The 24534-nt window shown below is 44.5% G+C and overlaps 1 long non-coding RNA gene across 2 annotated transcripts; it reads right to left on the bottom strand.

Moving 5' to 3' along the window:
- Nucleotides 1-15807: 15807 nt before the first annotated feature.
- On the bottom strand, nucleotides 15808-24473 carry LOC113458669 (uncharacterized). 2 transcript variants are annotated; one of them, XR_012579026.1, is made up of 5 exons: nucleotides 22279-24473; nucleotides 20272-20318; nucleotides 19523-19679; nucleotides 18547-18662; nucleotides 15808-16815 (listed from the first exon to the last, which is right to left on the bottom strand). It is a non-coding gene; the product is annotated as an uncharacterized LOC113458669 (long non-coding RNA). The 2 variants fall into 2 exon arrangements; XR_003379153.2 differs by lacking the exon at nucleotides 22279-24473 and having other exon boundaries at nucleotides 19523-20444.
- Between the last annotated feature and the right edge of the window lie 61 nt (nucleotides 24474-24534).

Genomic DNA, 24534 nt, shown 5'->3' with positions numbered 1-24534 from the left:
TAACTCATGGGAAACAGAACCATGTGTTTGTAACCATGTGCAGAGTAATTATGGTGAATGATAAGGAGAAAAAGCAGGAATACCACAGAACAGCTGAGTGACCACAAATGAGCTAGGAGTTGGAGTTCAGTGTGGTATCAACATGTGTGGAGTGAGGAGTCTTCATTGCAGTTGTCTGAATATGTGATTTCTGGGGGAAAAAAATAAGGGAGAAAAAAAAAAGCTTGCTGTGCAGCTGAGCTGAGAAACAGGATTTTGTTCTCTCTCACTAATGGATCAACTGAGAGTCAAATAGAGGTGTCCACACAGGAATTCCCTGGGGTCTGCTGAGGCATGGTCTGATATGGTTCCCTAAGTGCATCCCACCTGGCCCACACAGAAAGATGTAAGTCTTGTCCTGCTAGCCCTGGATAGAGGGGTAATTGAGGGCACCTCAAGCAGTTCCAGAAGCCTGTATTTACCTAAACAGCTCCCGCACTGGCTCTATCTGCACTGTGATGTGAGGCTGGACACCTGCAGTGTGTGTGTGTAGATGCCTGTTGTATTGCACTAAATAGTCATTCATTTGTTTTGCACTGGGCTCTTACAGATTGCTGACAGCCTCATTTAGTTTTCTGCAGTGTGGTTTCTAGAGTCCTCCCTGTGATCTGTGCAGGCAGAAAAGACAGGAGTTGGATAAATTTGTGTTTCTTTCTTCTCTTGGGCTGTGTTGGAGGTGGGAGGTGGGGTGTGCTGTCGCCAACACAAGGGAGAAACAACCCTCCCCTCTGTGCATCTGGACATGTGTATATTTAGATAATGCATTAAAATCTCTACTTTGAAAGGTAAATCCTGCTTTATGCAGCCACTCCAAGTCCCATAAACTAGAAATTACTCCACAGATTCCTGATCAGCATTGCCTGCCCACAAGCCCTGGTGTCAGGCTGTGGGGAGAGGCCCAAGGGGGAGTTTGTGCATGAGATGCTCGTGAGAAGGTGGCAGCCAAGGCCAGACTTCTCACAGCCATGTCTTGCCATGCACAGAACATATCACAGCTCAAAAAGAAGGCATCTGGAGCAGGCTCCAAGCACTTTGTAAAGAAGTCAGGTTATTCAACAATGACGTTTCCCTCCATGCCAGTTTCTATTTGAGCAAGAACCAAAGTGGGTTCCCTGGGGACCCCAAGGCCTTCCTCTGCCAAGGAGAGCTTTGTGGGAGCAGTTCTCCAGGCAGCTATTACAGTATAACAAATCCAATGGCACGTCAAATCCAATATTTTGGGGTCCCTTTCAAGGACTTTTCATATCCCAGGCTTCAGGTTCCAAAGGATTCAATTTTAGACCTAGTTGCAGTGGATAAAGGCAGGATTAGGAGCCAGCTCAGCTTGCGGCTATAGCAAATCCAGCCTCTGGCTGATACCTGAGCAAGAAGACTCATGCAAATGAGCCATTTCTGGTGAAATTCCAAGCCTACGGTCCCTCCTCCTGATGAAATAATGTCTCAGAGGTGTGCTGGCATTTAGGCTCCGGTTTAGGTTTCCCCATCCAAAGGGGTTTGTGAGTGAGAGGCGAGGCTTATTTGGGCTGCAGACCCGTCTCACCAGGTGGCACTGTGCTCACAGGCTCAGGACAGAGCCAGGAGGACAAGTGTCCCAGCAGGAGCTGTGGAGGTGCTCATGGGGTGTGCAGATACACCAGCAAGTCACCAGGCCCGGCTGGGAGGCTGCAGCTCCCCCTCCTCAACCTCAGCATGCGTCAAATCAGACTCCACTTAGAAGTAGGGACAGTATTAAAAGTCACGTTCACTTGCACATTGGGTGGGCTCCGAGTGCCTCCAGCACAGCTCTTGGGGAAAACAGGGAAGCAACATGTCCCAGTGTGCTCAATACACACCAGATGACAGCACCATTCACAAGGTGTCGTTTGTTTCCATACTGTCTCTCTGGGGCAGCGCTTCCCTAAGTCCTCTTCGACTGAAAGGAGCCATAAGGCTCACAGAGGTAGCATGAGGAGCAGTGGATCAGTGCTGCCAGGGCATTTAAAAAAGATCATTAAAAAAGAGAGGCATGGCAAATCTGTTTTTCAGCTCAATCTACAGTGTTCAGCTAGCTTAGACTACTAAGAGAAAGGCTAAGAGCATAAGCCTAAACCATTTAAATATACCAAGGATAAAGAATTGCTTATGCAAACTAATAATCAATAAAAGACTTAGATCAAGTGAGTATAAATGGGCCATTAAATAGAATCTGATTTCTAAACCATCAGAGCAGCAAGGGTAGGAAATGACTTCTCATTACCTATAGAAAATGTCTTTTGTTAGGCTGAGAGGACTACCACATGCACAAGCTCTTTATTTGATCTAGAGCCAACTGGTCTGAAACTTCAGATCATCTACAGTTGCTCTAAGTTTCAATTAATTCAATTAACCAACTGAAGGTCTTACTTTGGGGCTTAGTTTTTGTATACTTTTTGTTGTTTGGTTGTTGGGGGTTTTTTTGCTGGCATTGCTGTGTTTGGGGTAGGTTTGTTAGATGATTTCTCATGATTTCTGGAGCTGTGAGGCCACACAATGTGGAGAGGGTTGTGTGCAGGGGTCAGAAGGCTGCCTGAAAGACTTCTCTGCACTGTATTACTGCTTTTGTAAGGTGATGGTGTGATGGAGCGACTGTGAAAGAAGGACACAGAACCTGAGAACTCAAGAGGTCTCTTTTTGCTAAAGCTGAGTCTTAAGAAAAGGGAGTTGTAACAAAAACTTGGATTGATCCACCACTGAAAGGTGCCCAAAGTTCCTTCCACAAAACATATGGCATATATGGCATATACAGAGCTTTGCCTAAAGTCAGTGAAGATATTTTGGGATTCTGTAACTCCTGCCATCTCATTTTCTCTCTAAAAATACCTACTTCCCAAATCCAAAGATACCTGAGCACTTGCAGCAGCAACAGATGGCCCCTCCTGTGCACAGTAATTTTTTCAAGAACACAGATGCTCCCTTGAACCATTTACTACCACATGGGCAGAAATTAAAGCCTTTGGACAGGTGAGGAAATCTTTTTAAGACAGCTCCATATGTTGGTCAGAAAGCGATTGCTGCTATTTTAGTGATGGATGAAGGACCCCTGAGGCAGAGCACTCACCCACCCACTCTGAGGTTGCTGCCCCTTGGTTTGTGGTGCAGGGGGCAGTGCCACACATCTGGTGGCATCTCATGATGCAGGGATGACATGCATTTGTGTCCACAGCTCCCGGCCTCCTGGCTGGGAATCAGACCCAAACTGCAGACACGGAAATGTTGCTGTTGGGATGTCCCAGCTGAGGCCAGTGGAGAGCTGCTCTGTACAGAGCCACTGGGGTCTGTGGTGGGATTCAAGAGGCAAAAAGGGTCCTAGAAACACTCCATTCATAGAATCCATCCAAGCATCCAAGTTCCAGTTATGCTTTCCTCACCAAAAAAAAAAAAGGTATGGAGAGCTTCCCACTCCTTATCCCTTATCCTTGAAAGGAAAATAAGTTTTTCACTGATGTGCTAGAAAGCAAAATTTTATCCCTCTAGTCCTTCCCAGGAAGGATGTTACTGGTAGCAGTGACATTGAAAGCACTTTGGAGTGAAATTCATCTCCATATATTACCAGGAAATTTGTGCTGAAATGGCAAAGGTTGAGGAGTTGAAAGCTAAAAGAACCACTTTTCCTTTTTGGTAATGGAATTTACTGTGTGAGGAGGAAAAAAAAACAGAAGAGAAAGAAATAATACATCCTGCTGCTGCAACTTCACAAATTTATGGCAGGTGCTCAAGTGTCAAAAATTTACCCCCAAAGGTGTCATTCACCATGTCACCACTGCAAATGGTGTTTATTGTGCTGTTTGCTGCGCTTGCACCACCAAAACATCTTGTCTAGAAAAACAATGTTTTGCTAAAAATTCAGAAAGTATTTGACTGAACAATATTCTTTCCACCATCAGTCTTTCCCAGCCATAGTGTCAAACAGGGAGCTGAAATGGGAACACGAAAATGTTATGGAAAGAAGAAACAGCTCCTGGAGGAGGGGATGAAGCAAACTGAGAGAAGAAAGAAAAAGCTTTCCATTACCATTTACAAAGAAGAAAACATCTCACCTGGGAAGAAGACTAAGAGGGTGTCCCAGAGAGCAAGACTTCCTTAATGAACAGAATTGTGTCTATCTGAACTATTCTTATGCTGTTTTCTGAAGTGTTTTAGTAGAAGCTGCTTTCAGCAGAAGTACTGAGACATTTGAAAAAAACTTGAAACAGAAAAAGCTGAAACAGATTTCCAAGGGTTGTCTCCTAGCAATCATGATGGTTTTTAATCTTGGCTTTCTCCTACAATCCTCTTGAAACATCTCATTTTTCATGTTTGTCCTCAGTTCCTGGGTGGATGGTTGATTTTGTCGTCAAAGAATCTGGGTGAATTTGGCTCAAGGTCTCACAAAGAGGTCACTGTGACTCAGTGAAACATTCTACAGCCAAACAGAAACAGAACACTCATGTCTAAATTTTAAGACAATTTCAATAGAAAAATAGAGAAAACTTCTCTCAGTAAAGAGCCTATTTCACGTCCTGCAGGATCAGGGCCTGAGTTGCACTAAATGTATTTAAAATGTACATAATGAAAATGTTGCTTACCTTCACAGAGAAGGTGTTCAAATCACCAAAATTTCACAAACTATAAACATAAGCCCAGGTTAAAATACCTGCTCTAAAGACAGATCAGATTTTCTAATCCACTGAGCCACCACTTCCTCCCAATGACTTCAGTGGAACCAAGCCATTTAAAAGTCAGGCTACTCTGCTAAAGCAAGCTTTCAGGTGGATTTAGGATCACAGGTTTTCTTTTGAAAACCATCTGGCCTTGGCTGTATCTGTGCTCAGCTTTAGCTCCATCACTTGTTTTAGTTCAAATAACACAAGATACAGTAGCACTTCCCTTGGCTGCCAAATTTAATCATACAACCGTAAGGACACAACCTGAGAATGTGTCTAACATTTAGTGTGTTTGTGTGCTGTTTGTGTCTTCCAGACAGTTTTCCTAAGTAGGGGAGCTACTGAGGGTAAGGAAACCCACAGATGGGTTTTGTCATGCTTCAGAAGCAACCAGCACGAATATGGAGCAAAGTCCTTGTTCTGGCTCATGGCCTGCCAGGAGCCCAGTGACTCCTTCCAGCTCCACCCAGCATCACTGGACTTCAAACCAATGGTTCCAAACTTCATGAAATTCTGTCAGTATAGGTGAGCAGTGGATCACAGTCACCAGTGGGTATCAGAGACCCAGCTGCCATTAGGGCTGCACTTCTCTAAGTGTTGCATGCCTCTGTTCTAGGGTTTTCAAAATGCTCCATTTTCTAGCAGCATGACACAATTCCTTGGGGGTTTATTTCTTGAGATGGTAACAGAGAGGGATAAGAGTCTTAACAAGTAAAGACAATTTTTTTCAAATTCATTTTACACCTATTTACATAAGGCCTCTCTCAAGTCAGAGAACAGATCTAAACTAACATCAGGCTTGTTAGCCATTAGTTCTGCACTCTTAGATTTGTCTGCAGAAAATTATTTCGCTAGCAACCAAAAGAGTGTTTGCAGACTTGTGGAACAAAATTATATAATTTAGTCATTTTCTGTGAGATAATAATGTCATTTTAATTGAAAGATGTACTCTGATATAATTACCCTACATCTTTATAAGCCTGCCTCAGGAGCACAGTAAAAGAACAAATGGCAATAATTTTACTGTACTGTGTGAGAAAAGGCTCTCGAAGTTGTTTTTGTATCATTTTGTGCATGTTCAGATGATGGAAGCCTCATAAAAGCAAAACGATTTCCTGATTTTCCCTGATCCAAAGGAACTTTTAACCACATGAATTAGAGGCAGACTCCAAGGTGGGACTCCCTCACACACCTGGGTGCCCTGTGCCCAGTACGTGTTGGGATATCTCCCTCAGCTTCTACCTGCAGCTCCCAAAGGACATGGGTCTCCTATGTGTTGACTTCTAAGAGACCATATGCAGAGGAGTTCAGTGTTAAAAATGTCACTGGATGCTCCTGTTTAGACACCTGGATTGCTTCCTTCATGTCAGAGTGAAATGTGTTTTCCTAAGAAATTTTCCAGCTCAACCCTAAAGGGCAGGAGGGAAGAAGAAATGATTCCTTGTTTCACCCTGCCTTGGGTTGCTGCTCCTCTGCCATCCTTTCAGGAACAAGAGTTTTTTGCAAAGAAACCAGGCTGAAATTGCTGCACAGAGCAGTTTTTTATTTATAATGCAGCCTACTCCCTCTGTGGAGCTGGAGGCACTGTGCAAAAAGTCATAATAAATCTAATGAAACAGGATAAATAATTAAGCCCCTTGAACCCTAGCTGTAGAATTATGAGGTTGAACAATGAACAGAAAATTAGATTTTTTTGGTCTTTTCGTTGTTCAAGTTTCATGTGATTTTGGAAACTGTAAATACTTTGGGGGAGTCTGTGAAGGGCAGGAGACTGCCAAGGGTCAGAGGGACATAAGTTAACTCCAGCACCAGAGGGAAAAGGGCAGAGTTCTCTGTCCCTCAGATGGGAACCTGCTGATCTGGGATGCAGAGAGCAGTGCAGGGCAAAAGGCTGGTCCACCCCTCTCCAAACCAGCAGCCCCTGGAATCATGGTGGGAAATGACTTAGAGAAATCCCAGGATAAGAATTCTGGAAAGATCAGCTCCTCTGAGAGAAAGACAGGGCCCTTCTGGATGAGGACAGCATTCTATGGGAAAAAAAGAAACTCTGGACAGATAAAACAACTCCCCTAGAGAAGATAAGGAGGCCCTCCAGGAATATGAAGTAGCCTTAAGGATTATAAAATGTCCATCTTCCTGGAGGGCTTTGGTCCTGAGAGAGAATATCTCCACAGGGAAAAAGGATTAATTTTTCTGCTAGGCTTAGAAACATGTGGAAAGCCATGCATACTGAAGTGGATACTTTATTTAAGTAGTGATGAATTTCAACCAGTTCTCTAAAATAGCATCTGTCATCCTTGGTATAAATCAGGGGAGAGGTTTTAGTGTGATTGTCTTTCAAGGCACTGCACCCAGGTTTTCAGGACATTATTCATTCTTTTTCTGCAGCCTAAGGAATGGGGTACACCTCTGGTTTCCTGGCCTGTCAACAGGACATTTGTGGGTGGGTAAAACACAAGAAGGTGGGAACTTCATGCCTGAGATTATCTGAACTCAGAGCAGTTCACCTAACTCAGTGCAGTACATATCAGCTAAATAAGACACTGATAAATGGTAGCAGTCAGATCCCCAATAATTAAAGGTCACAGTTAACACTTGAGTCTTAATGAGGCAACTTGTGCTGTCCCACCAGGTTTGGTGGAACATTTAATTTCCCACTGCTCCTGGGAGCATGATGGGAACATTTACCCTCTGGGGTGAGCCTCCCTCATCTGGTGTCTGTCTGAGAGAGCTTTTGGCAGCAGCCTTGCTACCATGGGAAGAGGGCAGGGAAGAAGTGGGAAGGATGACAGAAATCAGCAGTATGTGGGAAAAGATGCAAGCTGGAGGGAAAGTTGGCAGCAAGTCCCTCAGCAAGAGGGAAGCAAATGTTTCAGTTTGTGTACATTTGTGTGTGTGTAAAAGTAGGAGAGGGTGCACATAGGGACTGGGATTATTATTCATCTGCTGAGCTCACATTGCCAGTGCAGGTACAGGAGCCTCTGACAGAAAATCCTCAACCTCTGTAACAAAAAGTGTGGTCAATATTTAGCAATATCTCATAGAATCATAGAATAGTTTGGGCTGGAAGGAACCTGTAAAGTTCACCAGATCCCTGCCCAACCTGACCTTGAATATTTCCAGAGTTTGGGCAGCTACCACCCCTCTGGGCAGCCTGTTCCACTGCCCCACCACTGTGATTTTATGGGATGTGAGTACAGAACGAGAGCCTTCTGCCAAGCTTTGGCACAGCAACTGCAGCTTTTATTTCTTCTTGAGAAACCAAACTCAGCTGTTTGATGTTTTCAAAGGTTGAGCTGTACAGGCTGTTCCAGAGACAAATCTCCATTTGAACTTCTGTACATCCAGAAGGAACAGGGGGACAAAAGCAACAGTGGAAAGTATGAGTATTGAGTTTTTCTCTGGAATGGTAGCATTAGTAGCTCATTCTCCTTCTGTACAGGATTTTAGCACTGAATAGACTCAAGGACACAATGTAAGAAGTCTTTACAATTGCTGTTAAAGAGTCTGATACTTTTGTGACTGTCAGGCATTCTTAGGCCATCACTCAAGCTGCCACTCAAGTTCAGTCCTTTGTGATCTACTAAAGGATAAGGCTGCCTGTCCTGCTTAATTTTGCTTAAGTTAAATTATGCACTATGTCTTTCCTGTCAAATCCATGAATATTTATTGTTCAGTGAATAACCGGTCCATAAAAAAAGCCAGCCAATTCAGCTGGGGTAGGAATGTTTATTCCTTATTATTGCTTATTATTATTCAATTATTGCCATGTAAGGCAGAGATGAAAATGACCTCTTAGACCATTCAGTGCAACTTCCTACAAATTCAGGGCTCTTACGTGTTAGAGCTTTATTATCAGGTGCTCTAGAGAAAAAGAACCTTTCAGAAAATAGCAGTATTCAAAAAGCACTTGTCACTTAATAAATTTTAATGTCAAAAAGCCAAGAATTTCTCTCACTTATTCAAATGCACATGTCAAATTAGCATCCATTTAAGCTAAAATTAGTTGTGCTCTCTCTGGCAAAGATCTTGAAGCACATGAAATGCTCTTAGGAGAGCTGCTAGTCACTTCTGTCAGGGCAGAGCAGAGCGATGCTTCTCTGTCGGTGACAATACAACTGATGAGAAGTTTAAGGCTTTACACAGTGCAGCACAGAGGAGCCTGAAGTTCAGCCAGAAAAAAGCATAAACCTATATGGTTTTGGACTGCTGGTAGCTCCCCTCAAAAGATTGCATCCACCTGGTGGCTTCAGAGTGGCCTTTGCTTGGGTGGCATTGCTGGGGAGAGACCGCATGCAAAAGGCATTTCAGGGTGGGATGTTAGAGAGCACCTGCTCTCTGTCCAGCAGCTCTGGATGGAGGATGAATTTCAGTCATGTAGGAGATCTCTGTTAACTCTCTGGAGTGGTAAAGTAATGAGAGGAACAAATAAAATAACTCCCATATTAAAAAAAAAACAAAACACCAACCAAACAAAAAACAGCACAGTTACATTTATCACCTCTGCAATATGCACAGGGAGGCTGTCAAGATGTGACATTCAGAGTGAAAAAATTCACATACACCTCTCTTGGAAGAGCAAGTGTGCTGATCTGGCACAGGCTGGCTGGAGGGACCAGAAAAAAATTGTAGATGTCTGAAGAACTGAAGATGACTGAAGGAAAAACTCACCTGGAGTGGAAGGATCTAAAGAAGCTGCCAAGCCCACCTGTGCCTCAAAAGCAGCTGTACCTGTAGTGCTCTGTGTAACCACTTCTCTAAGCTGGTTTTCTTAGTTAATTCCCAGCCCTGGTGTTTCACAACCATCACTTTTCCTCTAGGGTTTTATTTACATTAATGTAATGTAGTTTTTTTCTTTCAAAGGTTCTGCTCAAGCAATTCACAGCAGAGTATTTTCTGCTCCAGGCCACAACAATAGTGGAAATTATGGACTGCAGCTTTCTTACTCTAAAACCACAGAACATCCCAAAGCCTAAAGTGTTTTACAGAGGGATGACAACTCCTGCAGAAAGTAATAAAGAGATTGAGTCAGTAGTGACAAATCAGCTTAAATATTTGAATGGGAGAAAGAAATAGCTCCTGAGCTCACCTGCACAATTTTGAAATGCAGCAGTGTCATCAGGAAGCATTCCTGACACAGCCGTGGAGCTAACTCGTGGGAGAGACAGAACATGCAAAATGGCAAGAAGTCATTTAAGTCAACTGACATGTCTAGATGTGTCACAAACCGGAATGGTAAGAGTGACAGAAGAAAATTAAATTTATTCTGTATATGTATGTGTATATTTAGCTGTAATTATCAACTCTATGTGTCAGTCATTGCATAGGAGGAATGTCAAAAACCTGTAAGGCAGTCCTGTGACTCATGGGAAATTGGGGGTATGGAGCCCATCCAGCACATACAGAAATTCTGCTGCTGTTCTTCCAGTAAATCTGTCTGAATTGTTAAAAGTCAGTGCAGAGAATTTCCACGGAAATTAAAGGAAAATATAGAATACTGTGACTGAAAATATCAGATAGGGAAAAATAACCATACTTGAATCCTTCAGAAATTATCATCTAATGGGGGTTAAAGAAGAGAAGAACCATGAGGAAACTGTATTTTAAAAACAATTCTATAATGCTGCAAATCTCTCTATTTCTCCTTTTCTCTCTCTGTTTCTCCCCTCTTTTCTACTTTTTAAAATACTTTATTTATTGATTGAACTAAGAGCATAATCTGCAGAGAGAGAGGGAATTCCAGATTCTTCACGTCTGGGGATTTTTGGGAGGGTTTTGTCCTGATCCAGTGATTCACTCAATCTAGGCAGCCCCTCAGAGGATCCAAAATCCCATACTGAATTAAAACTGGGATTCTGCTATTGCTATTTCACGGGGAGCATGAGAAGCAGGCAAGGGGAGCTCTCAGAGGAAGTGGTGAATTTGAGCACAAGCACACCTCCCCTTGGTGACGTGGGCTTTTGTCAAAAAAAAAAAAAGACAATACAGATTTGCATCCAAGATCTTAAAAAACCACCGTGGCAGCCTTGGACTTGTACAGATAAGCAGAGGTTTTGTCTTGGTTCTTCAGGTTTGCAATACATGACACAGAGCCACCAAGCGAGCTGCCAGTTTTCCTGGGGTGCAAATTGTCCTCTTCTTATTCGGGATTGCTGTGTGAGCGCCCCTCTGTGTGTGTTCACAGACACAGAGCAAGAGGAAAGGTGGCCAGGAACCAGTCAGGGTGTGCAGTGCAGGCAAAGCACTCTCACCTCCCTGCACTGCCCCTGCTCTATTACAACTGTGTAGCTATGATATTTTCTGAAAAATCCTTTCCTTAGGATTTTTTTCTCCTGAGAAAGCTGAGAGGCCTCAGGAACAAAATGTAAACAATAATTATCTGCTGCTGTGGAATGCAACAGGTGGATCTGTGATTGGTCTCATGTGGTTGTTCCAAATTAATAGCCAATCACAGTCAGCTGGCTCAGGCAGAGAGTCCGAGCCACAAGCCTTTGTTATCATCTCTTCTTTTTCTATTCTTAGCTAGCCTTCTTTTATTCTTTTAGTGTAGTTTTAATATAATATATATCATAAAATAATAAATCAAGCCTTCTGAAACACAGAGTCAGATCCTCATCTCTTCCCTCTTCCTAAGACCCCTGTGAACACTGTCACACAAGTGTTGTGTTAATGACCGAGTGTGGGAGCCATGCAGCCACAGATTTACCAACTCTCACCTTTAGGGCTGTGGAAACAGGGAACCTCAGCGTGTGACAACACTCCTTCCCTGCCACCACCACCTTCATCAGCATCCTGCACCTCACCACATTTCTCAGGAGCAGCATGCTCACAACTGCTCACCCTCCACATCTTTAAATGAGCTGCAGCACCAGGAGTTTGCTGTCCTGCAGTACAGCTTCCTGAGTGTGCTGGCATGGGAGCTTTTCAAGAAGAATTACTGTTATTAGTCTACATCTTCATGAGAATGTTACCTTTCCAGAGCTCTGCTAAGCTAGCTGAGAACACCTAAATGGAAATTGGGTTGAAAAGCTGTTATTTGCCTGCTCTAAGCTGACAGTAAATTTCCAGTTCATGTATGGATTTTCTTTCCCATTTCTCAAGATTTGTGGCTTGGCTGTTATACCTCAGGAGGGAAAAGTGTGAAGCAAGGTAAAGTCTCTGTGAGAGCATAGCAAGTGCCTCTTTTGTGAACATGCTTTCTCTGCTGACTTAACAAGGAAACCAGCTCTCGCTGCATACTCCATTGCAATTTCCAGCTGCAGCCCAAACGCACCAAATCCATTAAAGAAAGAGCTATACATCCCCCAGTTGCTTCATATCTGTCATATGTGCACCAAATGTGTGTTTGAAGTGACCTACATTGGCTTTACATCATACCGATACACAACGCTTCCTTTTCTGTGGCACTCAGATTTGCATCTATACAATTTACAGCAATGCTTAATTAAAAAAGCCAGCCAAGCAGCAGCCTGACAGAAAGGCTGTAGTACTGTGAAATCAAGTGATGAAGAACTGATCTGTGACCTGAGCTTTTGCACTGCTCCCTCAGGAGCAGCACATCCCTGAGAACAGCTGCAACCGAGGGCTGGTAGAGGTGGAACTGATTAGCAGGGCAGATATCACTTGAGGCATCCACCTTCTCCAAGGACGGGGAGAGAAAATTTGTGGGAACTAATCTTTCTTCTGATGAAGGCATAAGCAACAAAGCATGCAAGGATCCTCCCACAGGGAACCATCAGCCCTGCTCCAGCAGCAACAGCATAGCAGGGGTGCTTTCTGCTTATATGGTACACACACAGAGAATTGGAAGAAACCTCTAAGATCACTGAGTCCAACCATTGGTTGGAAGAAACCCCTAAGATCACTGAGTCCAACCATTAACCAAAAACTGTCACTTTCACCACTAACCCATGTCCCCAGGCATTGCATTCTGATACAGCATTATCATCTTATCTCAAAAGTTCCACACCTTCTCAGCAATTTTTCATGGGCAGCACAGCCAACAAACTCCCCCTCTCCTCTCCCAGCTAACCCACTCTTTTGTAGCCCTCATCTCCTTATTGGACACAGCTGTGGCCCGTTAAGGGCAGGCCTGTTCCTAATCTTTGGTGATTAGTGCAGTTACAACTCCTCCAGTGTGAAACTGCCTTCTGCACTATCTTTTCTCACATTCTATTCCCCCCACATGGAATTTCCCATTCCGAGGTCTCACAGGGGGCCACACATCGGTGCACGTACCCCATTGTTCCCTGCAGAGCTGTGCAGAAGACCCTCTTGCCATTTTAAGGATCAGAACACAAAGAGGGGCTGAGAGATTAAGGCTGACAAATGATTTTGTGGCAGATCTCCACTCCATCCATGGCACCAGCCTGCCAACAGCTCTTGGAACACTCACAGACAGTAGCTTTCAAAAAGCGTGGTAACAACTGGAGATTCCAATCCACACCATGGTCTCTTATGGCTCCTGGCATACACATCTCTAAGGACAGGTAAAAATGTGATGCTTTTTACTTGTTGCAGATATTTATCAATTGTGAGATTACATTAAATAACAGGTGAGTATGTTACATCTCCTATGGCTCGTGTTTGCACCTTAGTTATGGCATATCCTTATTTTCCATTTAAACAGCCCACTTACTACCACTGATTCAAAATACAACTTTTTCACAAGACTGAATCTGTTTTTCAACACCTGAAGTTATCTTTTGTCAGTCCAAGGGTGACAGCTGACTCCAGCACTCTCAGGAGCCATGGTTCATGGCTTTCCTGGAGAGTCCTCTAGACAACCCTGCTCTCCAGAATATGGCTTTCTGGATCCTGAGTGAGTAAAGACACTTGCCTCCTGCACCTCCAGCTGTGGAGAGGACCATGGAGTTCATGTAAATCCTTGGCTGGGGGTGCTTGGGGCTGGCAAGGAGGAGCTCTGTCTCAGGTCCCCACACCTAGTTGGCCCTACAGAGCATGCAAGAAATTTACTCTACTTCTGGGATGTCCTCCATGTGATCTTAATTGTCATTTCAAGATCTCAGCCCTCACACTGAATGCTGTGTCGGAGCAGCCCAGCCCTGCTCAGCCCCAAGCCTTTCCCCCTCCACTTGGGATTTCCTGGTTCATGGCAGCCTAACCTGGAGGCAAGCAGCAGATTATGGTATAACCTACAGCTAGACACTTTGGGGAATAGGGAAAACACACTGAAATAAAGAAGGCAGAGGGGCTGGCTGGAAGGAGAGGACATGGCCGGGAAAACCCAAGTGGATAGCAGCTATGGCCAAGCATAACCCTCCTCATCATGTGCCAGTTTCCCACTGAAAAGCAAATAATGGTGACAAATATATGTAAAGTTTCATTGCTAAAATGATTTGTATTTTGGGTACAGATGCTGGATTCCTCAGTTTAGTGCTGCCATGTGAAATTATCAGTTTGCAGGCTCAAGCACAGAGACAATAACTGCTGCTGCACACATTGTCAGTGCTGTGTATTTTTAGACCTTTGTAGGCGTTTGTAGTTGTTTCAAAGTGCCTTGGTGACTTTTTTTTTCACATGTTTTCCAGCAGGAATGAAGATGGTTTCCTGAGCTACCTGGAGATAATGACCAGTGTGGAAAATAAAGGGCAAGTGACTGTTTTTATTTCAGGTCCAGAGCAATTCTGAGGCTGCACAGACATTTCTTTTTGCTTTCCATGTTAAAGACTTTGTGATGGCAGCTAGAAATATTTTTCATGACTCTGCCCATTTACCATGCCCCCTGGCAGGGACATGCTGCTCAGGGTTGCAGGATGATTTCGCTCACAGGTTCTTAGGATGGGGCTGGTTTTCTTCCTTGGGATCCCTGAAGGCATACTGTCCTTAGGACAATGATAATTGCACCCAGTTGCCTTAATTTCATTATGAAAGAAAACCTGTGAAAATTAGATTTTAGTGGGTTCACAGTTCCCATGAGATCAGTGCTGAGCTGTTCAAGAAATAATGTCATTTTTCCACAAGAGTCTGGAAGGGCTGAGCTGAGCCCTGCAGGGAGCTGGAGCCAAGGAGCCACAGGAGAGGGCAGCACTTGGCTCCTTTCAATGGGTGAATTGAGATCTCACAACTCACCCATTGCAAGGATGCAAAGTGGGGCCAGGAAGTGAGGAAAGCCCCATCCAGGGCAAAGGGGGAGTCACAGGTTGGCAGAGCAGGAGTGGTCAATCCAAGCAGCCAGGGAACAGAAAATGTGGGACAGGTTCTGTGCAGCTCAGCCTGAAAAATAGGTGAGAGGAGACATGAATGAAAAAGATCTGTAAAGCCCTGAGGGGCACAGATGAAGCTTCTAGTCTCCACTACTACAAAATTCAGGAGGCATCAAAAGAAGCTAGCTGCATTCTTATGAACAGTATTCCCTTTCTTTAAGTGGTCAGCATTCACTAATTTCCAAAAATTTAGTTTTAAATGCTAGCCCTTTCAAAGTCTTTGGAGGTTTGGAGTAAATGCCCTAAACATGTTTGAATGTTTAAAACAGAGGCAACCTGAATTCCCCTTTAACCAAGGTCTTCTGCAGGGTTTTGTGCTGAGTGCCAGTCAGCCAGCCATTTCTAAGGGACTAGAAATATTTTAGTACCTGCAAACCCATCAAAGAGGTCCTGCCTGATTTTTAGGTCACATTTCTGTGAAAATCCTTCCATGCTAAGGGATGATTTCTGCAAGGGACACCAACCAGCCACAAAAATAAAACACCAGGGCAAAGCAGATGGAGAAGGGAGCATCCATGCAGCCTCATGCTCTGTTGTGCACTGCTGTGTGCCTGCTCCAAAGGGCTCTTTCTGACCTTTCCACACCAGTCCCAGAGCTGGCATGAGGCACTGCTGCACAAGGACAGTGAACACAGGAAACGCAAGAAATTCTTGGCAGCAGCAGCCTGCTGGTGGCTGCCCCAGGGCCTTGCTGGGCAGCCTGGGTACGCAGCAGTCCCAGTTTCTCACTGCTGCACTGCTAGACAAGCTTTTATTAGAGTTTTGCAGGAGCTTAGGGTTTATTACTGCCTCAGCAAAAGCATTCCCACCCTCAGCAATGCCAAACCAAATGTATGGGTTCACATGGAAGAAACAGACACTGACACCAGTAAATTCTCATAATTTGGTTTATTATACATTCTAAATAACCTATTTGATGCCAGTATTTCTTGTGTTAGATGCCATCAGTAATTCTGTCCTTCTTGTTTATCAATTAATGTTGGTAATGAAAATGTACCCAGCTAGTTTAACTCACTGAGCAACTCTGTTGTGCTGTAATCATGGCCTCTAAATGTCCAGCACTGCAACTGCAATCAGTGGTAGAGATCATCCATGGTATGGCTCTCCTCTCATTGTCCAGAAACAGCCAGAAGAAAACAGTAGTGAGAGACAAAATAACCCTCTTGCTGCTTTTAAACAGCAGCTACAGCCTACAAGGAGCTGGAGAAAGGGATCCCTCTAATTAAGTTGTAATCAGCAATGTCTTTTATTCACCAAGATTTCAGAATCACCAAGATTTCAGGAAGCAGTGTCTCTGCTAGAAGAGAGTCCTCTGAGTGTACTGGAAAGACCTGAGACCCCCAAGTCTGTGTCACTGAACTGACTCTGCTAAGGTCACTACTCACCTGGGTGATGGGGCAGAGTGCACCACCAGCAGGTTTGGTCATGACAAGTGGACAGAGGTGGCTGACAGACTAGAGGGTTGTGCTGGCACCCAGGGAGAACACAAGGCTGGGGAAATGGGCTGGACGGTAGGCCATAAAGTTCAACAAGAAGTGCAAAGTCCCACACTTGGAGAGGAACAATCCCCAGTCCGTGCTGAGGGCTATCCATCTGGGAAGCAGCTTGGCAGAAAAGCACCTGGGGCTCCTGGGGGACACCAAGTTGGTCATAACCCAGCAATGCACACTTAAGGCAGAGAAAGTGAATGGTGTCCTGGGCTGCATTAGGAGAGGTGTTGCCAACAAATTGAGGGAGGTAGTCCTTCCTCTCTGCTCAGCTCTGGTGAGGCCATTCCTGCAGTGCTGGGTACAGTCCTGGACTCCCCAGTACAAGAGAGGCTCCGACAAAGGGCCATGAAGATGATGAAGGTTGTGATGCACCTCTCCTATGAGGAAATGCTCAGAGAGCTGTGATGAGAACAGAAGAGAAGAGAAGAGACGATCTCATCAATGTGTGTAAATATCTGAAGGAAGGGTGCAAAGAGGACACAGCCAGGCTCTTTCCATTGGTGCCCAGTGTGAGGACCAGAGGCCATGGGCACAAACTGAAACACAGAAATTTCCCCCTGAACATCAGGAAGCTGCCACTGTGAGGGTCACCAAGCACTGACATAGGTTGCCAGTTTTCAAAAGCTGTCTGGAAATGGTCCCGGGCAGCTGGGGCTAGGTGGCCCTGCTTGAGCACAGGAGGTTGGCCCAGATGACATCCAGAGGTCCCTCTCAACCTCAACAATTCTGTGGCTCTGTAACCTCGTTGGTCCCACCACTGTGTGCTCTTAGCACATTGCTCTTTCACATCAGAAATTTCTTCACAATGAAGTGACATGGAGAAAAGGTGACCTCTTTCCAATTCCCAGCTTCTGGAGGCAGCGACAAGCAGACCATTCCCATACGTGACAGGAAATGCATATTCCCAACATGGTTCCCTGTGATCCTTGCCACTGGACAGACCAGTGATGGTGGGAACAGCATATCTGATGTGGGCAGAAAGACAGGATGGCTGAAATGCATTCTGAGGCCATGGGAAATTTGGATTCCTGGCTCTTCCTGTAGTCAAACCAGTCTTTCTGAGTGGAGAGCCATCTCCCATCTCCCTGGTAATTGCTTTTGTGGTAAATATAGTTGGGGCTGAATAATACTAAAAAAGATAGTTTTTCTGCAATTAATTTTTTTCAAAAGCAGCTAGGATTCAGCCAAATGCTAATGAAGCCAGAGGGAAATGGGTGCTGGGTCATTGCTGAAGCAATGAAAAAGATGTACCAGCAGTTTAAGAGCTGTATCATCTTATTCACAAAAGCAGACAGATACTGCCCTTTGCAGTCACTTGAATTTTCCATTAATTCTGCAAACAGGATCATTTAAATCCTGCACTAGTATTTTAATACTAAGATTAAAGACTTCCATACAGTGGGAAAGTCTAAACCAGAACTTGAAAATATTAATGAAGTGAATGAAAATGGGGTTTTTGAAAAATGTCTGAAATAACTTGTTTAGTGTGGAAAACAGGATGGAAAGAAACTGTGCAAGAGGGACTGCCTAATATTTTTTTAAGCCCAGGTAGAAAAAGAGATGTAAGTACACAGGGGCATGCAGGGCTGTAAGTTGTGCTGTCAAGACTGGTCACAGGATAAATAAATGAGAGGGTCTAATGGGTTTGGCATGACAACCACCTGCAGGAGCAGCAATAAAGTAAGGCTGGGAGAACTTCTTGATCACACGGAGCTACTGGGGGATAGATGGCAAACAAAAGTTTTGGAGTCTAGTGGCTTGCTTTGTGCCTCAGCATCTGTCTGAACAACTCACCAGATCAAAGAAAAATTTAAAAAGCCATTTCTGTCTCTGGTGGTTTTGGTTCTTATGTATTAAAAGTTGTTTTTTTTTGTTTTTTTCTTTTTTGCTGAAGCCAAAAAGCATGCATTGCAAAAACACTGTGGCTGTTCACCGGATGTGTGTGTGTACAGCACAGTAAATTAAACAGGGAGAGTGTTAACGCTGGTGTAGGTGCTGTGATCCTCATCACACCCACTGCCACTCCTAAATGTGTAACTTGATTGATAAAAAAGCAAGCAGATGGAGAGCAGGCAGAGGAAGTGCTGTTGTCAGTGCAGATGGGTAAATGTGATGCACAAGTACACTCACCTTGGCAGAACCCTAAATCTGCTCCTTTCATCACTCTTCAGATCTCTTGTTACAGGGATTTCCAGCAGGATTCTTTTCTGACTCACTCATACAAGACGTTGAACATGACAGAAGAGCTGGTGAGAAAGGGGATGGTGAAGAAGATGTTGGGCAAACAGTCATACATGTCTGAATCAGAGACCAATAATCTGTCTGTTGGCAAGTCATGTTTTTGTTCACTTGTTATTATGAAGCTAGAAGTTTGTTTTCTGATATTCAATTTTTATTTTATTGGTGGCTTTTGCGTTTTTTTTACAAACAAGCCAGACAATCAGGAGAACAAAGCAAGACTGTGATGAAGAGAGAGCTGAAATGCAAAACACCCTTGTTTTGCTGGGGTCAGACCCCACTCAGGTCACTTCACCTGTGCCTTAGCTCAGCTCTGTGTAAAATGCAATTAAGGCTTTCCTTGTGGAAGTGGCTTGATGTTTTACTGCTGTAAAGCAACTTCATCTTAGGGCTTATATGGGGCTTACAGTTAACAACTGCACAGGGAGTTATTAACAACATTAACAACAACGGCAGTTTTAACAAATCAGTAATGTGTTTTGCACAGAATTCAACACTTTTCAAAGGAGGAAAATAGTGAGGCTGCTTTGGGATCGGCCTTGTTTTCCCCCATCTCCTGCCCTCTCTGGCCTAAAATCCTGGAACCAAACTTTCCAAGCAAAGTTGCTTTTCTTGTTACTTTAAAAACATCTTGAGAGCATACCTATTTTTCTGCTTATATTTATCCAATTTGCTTGTTGTTTAAGCAAGAGGAACTTTTCCTACAGCTTAGTGTGTTCAGAAGGGAGAACTTTCTGCCAAATCCCATTTCCTCCTTTCTATTTAAGCTTGTAAAGTTGTTGGTATAACCATTAATAACTGGTCAATGGTTTCCTTGGGGAAAGGAGCCCTGATCACTTTCAATGCAGAGGTGCTGTGTGAAACCTACCTTGGACTTGCAGGTTTTGGGGTGCTCCTGTCCCCATCTGTAGGCTGTGGTGAGTGCTGGTCAGAGCTTGGCATCCCTCTGAATGAATGAGGCTTTCCACTTTCTGAGATCCTCCAGCGAAGTGCCCGGGTGGCCTGAAAATCCAGGTGCCCCCTCCCTATAAAAGCAACCTTTATGTCCTAGTTTCCCTCAACCCTGCACTTGGGTCACAACAACCCCTTGCAGGACTACAGGCTTAGGGAAGAGTGTCTGGAAAGATGCCCAGAGGAAAAGGGCCTGGGGGTGCTGGTCAGCAGCAGCTGAATGTGAGCCAGAGTGTGCCCAGGGGCCAAGAAGGCCAATGGCATCCTGGCCTGGATCAGCAATGGTGTGCCAGCAGGACAGGGCAGGGATTGTGCCCCTGTACTCGGCACTGGTGAGGGCACACCTCAAATCCTGTGTCCAGTTCTGGGCCCCTCAAGACAAGCAGGGCATTGAGGTGCTGGAGCATGTTCAGAGAAGAGCTTACACCTCACCTTACACACACTGACTTTCTCAGCCCACCTCTCCCACCTGTAGGTACCTGCACCAGCAGAGGCAGGGGGGTATTGGCATCTTCCAGCCAAACCACCCTTCCAGCATCTTCTTATGAGCTGCAATTTTAAATTTTCCCTTTGTAATGTGGCCTTGGCCAGGTCCTCTTTGCAGCCCAAATTTGCCTCCCCCATGGACATGAAGACAGCAGCACACTACCCAAATGCCTTGCCTACCTCTTGTTCATCCTTAACATGACGATACACTTAAAAAGCTCTGTGGTCTGTAGAGAGAACGATCAAACAAAAGCTTCTGAGTAAGTTAGTTGTGGCACAAATATATTGGCAGATGTATGAGGTTTTTAAATCCTCCTGCCGTAGTGAGAGGATAAAACTCCCAACACAAATGGCAACTCTGCAGCAAGATTCTGACATAATTACTGTAATTATATTGTCTCTGCACTCTCTTAGAAATCAGTGACAGTATGTATTTAATGAGCCCTTTCCTGTTCAGCAGGTTGCTCCCAGCCGCTCAGATTTGCAACTGCAATGCAGAGGTATCTTAAAATAAAATTAACCCTTGGAAGCAAGGCTCCTTTCTGCGAGGATGCTGGAGAGTCTCTCAGACACTGGCACTGCACACTGGCACTGTTCCATGGCTGGAACACACAGGCTGGCTTCAGAGCAAGGGCTGATTTGCCTTGGTGAGTAGAATTTTGCCAGTGCTGCCGGAGTGAGCTGGGTGTGGTGGAGGGGAGCGCTGTGGGAGTGTAACCTGCTGCATCCTGCTCATGGGTGACACGTGCCTCAGCCCACAGAGGTGATGCTGCAGGAAAGCCAAGGGTTGCTGTGACTTCCCCTAAGGTCTACTTAAAACACTACCCCACCAACCAAGCAGTCTTGCCCCCTCAGCTTCCCTAAATTGGGGAGTTCAAACTCGCACCACAAGGTACAGGTTTGTCCTGAGGATGCTGGCACCTTGCTTTGGCTTCCTGCAGCATGGCTTTTCTCCTTGGATCTCAGCTTGTCAAAGGAAAAAGGAAGCAATTTCAGCAGTCACATCTGAGCAACTCAGGATTTACTTAAGCATCAAAGTACCAATTCAGAGTTCAAGGCAAACATACACTAGCCTAACATCTCTTCCTGGACTATATAATATTGTCTGACCAAAATTTTAGACATGAATTAAACTGTCCCTTAATATTTTTCCCCTTGCTAGTAACCAGATGTTCAGATGCTTTGCAGATTAAGGGGTTTCTGAGGCTCGTACTGGACGTGCAGTGACATCTCCTGGTGCCCCACGAGGTGAGGTCTGGCTGCTGAGTGGCACAGCCCCAGACCCAAACCTCCCCCTGGAGCACAGAACTGCTCAGCACTGACGAGCACACACCTCCCTGGGCACACACCTCCACCTGGGGGGAAAACAACACACACCTCCCCCACCACATCCCTGCACCTTCGCCTGCAGCACCAGGGGAGACTTCAGAAATCATCCTTTTAAGCATGAAGGTAAATCAGTCATGAAAATCAGATCATTGCACGGAGAGCCGTGGGCGGGCTGTACTTGCCTGCAAAGCCTTGGTGCTTTTAACTAGAGACAAGGAGAGGAGTTAATCTGTCTCCTCCTGTGCCTGTGTCTGTCTGGGACTCACATGTGAGCAGGATGTTTTGTGCTTCACCACTTCTTTTGTTGTGACTCTCAAACCATTCCCCACTGAAAACCAACAGGCTTGCTGTTGGCATCTTAGCAGAGGAAATTAAATCCGACATTTCAGTGTTATCTGATTTCACATCCCTGCACACCATTGTATAATTTCACCACCTACTCATTCTTTTTCTTCACACACAAGTGCATTTAGAGAAAATATAATTGTTGAACGAGTACTTAGTCAGAGAAAGGTTGTAATCAGCTCAGATAGAAATCAGACAGCTTATTTGCTTGAAAAAAAAGGGGAAAGGAGGAGGAAATTAAATAGAATCATTTCTTTCCTGTGAACTTAGGGCACCAAAAAATTGTGTGGCAAACTATAACAAGAGAAGAAAAACAACTGAAAAACTTAACAGGTAACAGTATTCCTGAGCTATTGCACTAAAAATATCATGGAAGTCAAAGATCTGATTCATTTAATGTCTTCTGTGTTCATTAAAAAAGAATTTAAAAGTTACAACAAAGGACTCACAAAGTTTTCCCAGAGCAAAATAACTGGATGGCCCCTGTAAATCATCAGATGTATCAACACTTACCATCAGAGAGGCAGCAACTGAGTCATGCTGGGAGAGCACCCACAATGCAGACACCTAAGAACAAAACTGGGATTTGAAACGTTGCTCCATATACTGTATTATCCATCAAAATACTCAGTCCTAGGAAAGAAGATAAGTGTGGCACACTGCTGAGCACCAAGCTTAGGGAGTCCACAAGTCCATCCTCTCAGGCACCTTCCTCCAGCTCTTTTGCTGCAGGGCCAGCACAGGCAGCAGCGCCGGGCAAGACCTCACCCTGCTGGGGCTGCAGGCAGTGGGCCCGGTGGGGACAAGGACAGTTTGCAATTACATTGCATGCAGACATGCAAACACTGAGCTCCACCTCATACACCACCCCCTCAGTGAGAGTGGATGTGATCCAGGAGCTCGTTTAACAAGAGCACATGACCACAATTGTTAGGACTGTCACCTCTATTTCTTTTTCTTGACTATGTATAACTATTCTAACTTTCTCATAGACATTTTTGCCTTGGAGGTGTTGGTTGATGAGAAGTTTAACATGACCCAGCAATGTGTGCTTGCAACCCAGAAAGCCAACCATATCCTGGGCTGCATCCAGAGCGGCATGACCAGCAGGGGGAAAGGGAATTCTGCCTCTCTGCCCCGCTCTGAGACCCCACCTGGAGTGCTGCATCCAGCTCTGGGGCCCCCAGCACAAGGAGGACATGGAACTGCTGGAACAGCTGCAGAGGAGGGCATGAAGCTGATCAGAGGGCTGGAGAGCCTCTGCCATGAAGGCAGGCTGAGAGAGTTGGGGCTGTTCAGCCTGGAGACAAGAAGGTTCCAAGGAGACCTTAGAGCACCTTCCAGGGCCTAAAGGGGGCTGCAGGAGAGCTGGAGAGGCACTTTTGACAAGGGCATGTAGTGATGAGACAAGGGGGAATGGCTTCAAACTGACAGAGGATAATTAAATATTAGGAAAAAATTCTTTACTGTGAGGGTGGTGAGGCACAGCACAGGCTGCCCAGAGAAGGTGTGGATGCCCCATCCCTGGCAGTGTTCAAAAACAGATTGGATGGAGCTCTGAGTAACCCAGTCTAGTGAAAGGTGCCCCTGCTCATGGCAGGAGAGTTGGACTAGATAAGTTCTAAGGACCCTTTCAACCCACACCATTCTATGATTCCAGGATTTATGCAAGTTTCACAGCCATTTAAAGCCTAAGACATTATGCAAATATAATGAGCAAAACTTATCCAGTTCATTTCAAGTATGAAATAAGTCAGGTTCTTCAGCACTTCTTGAAAACAGGATAGTGTGGTCAGTCCTCTACTCCAATAATTTTTGGTTCATACTACTTTCACAGAAATAAGAGAAAGCCCATCTGGGGAGAAGGTCAGGAGCTGGTGTAGGGCAGCTGCCTGCCCCATGGGAGGATTCACCTCTAACTAACACATTATCACCAAATATGTGTGTGATTGCCATTTGAAGAGACCCTCTCTGAAACATCTTCCAGTGCTCCACAATCTTTCCTGTTACACAGTTCCTCCCTGGTGACTAATCTAAATATTCTTTGGTTAAATAAGCCTATTATTTTCTTGTTCTATTCACCATGAACATAAAAGACACTGAAAAGATGAAAGGAACAAATTGTTCTCTTTCTATCTTGACACTTGTATTTCCTTATGGTATTCTGTAAGCAAAATTACTCAAGTTCCATCAATCTTCTTCTATTTCTCATTCTCAAACATTCTCACGTTTTCTAGATTTCTGTTAAATCTCATTGCTCTTTTCTGAACTGTTTTTTCCTAACAAGCATGACATATAAAACTAGACCTGTTGTTTCAGCTCATGCCTCTCCAGAGCAGAACAGAATGAGGTATTTTGTCATGTGGGTGATTCAATCTTTATACCTCTCTATGTTTATCTCCATTTTGCAGGATCACTGTGTTGTTAGAATGGGTGACAAAATGAATGCCAGACAACTACCTGACCTTTTCCAGCCACGTTGGCCTTTAATTCCTCTCTGTTCTGTGTGCAAAGTTTCCTGGTTCTGTCCAATTCCCCAAAATGATTTTGAATCCTATTTCCACCCTTTAACGTGTTTGCAACCTCACCTGTCTCAACATGAAACAACACTGCCTCTTTTTCCCTCCTAAATATCCTGCCTAAAACAGATCACAAAGCAGTCACTAAACCTTGTGCATAGGTACCCTGCAATCCAACAATCTCTCTCTATGCCCTTTTTATTCTGAACCCCTCAATTAAAAAAAAAAAAAAAAAAAAAAAAAAAAAAAA

Source organism: Zonotrichia albicollis, chromosome 2, assembly GCF_047830755.1.
Source record: "Zonotrichia albicollis isolate bZonAlb1 chromosome 2, bZonAlb1.hap1, whole genome shotgun sequence".
In the NCBI taxonomy this organism is placed as follows: domain Eukaryota; kingdom Metazoa; phylum Chordata; class Aves; order Passeriformes; family Passerellidae; genus Zonotrichia; species Zonotrichia albicollis.
The sequence above is the reverse complement of the archived record's forward strand: the minus strand, read 5'-3'. Positions and strand labels throughout refer to the sequence as shown.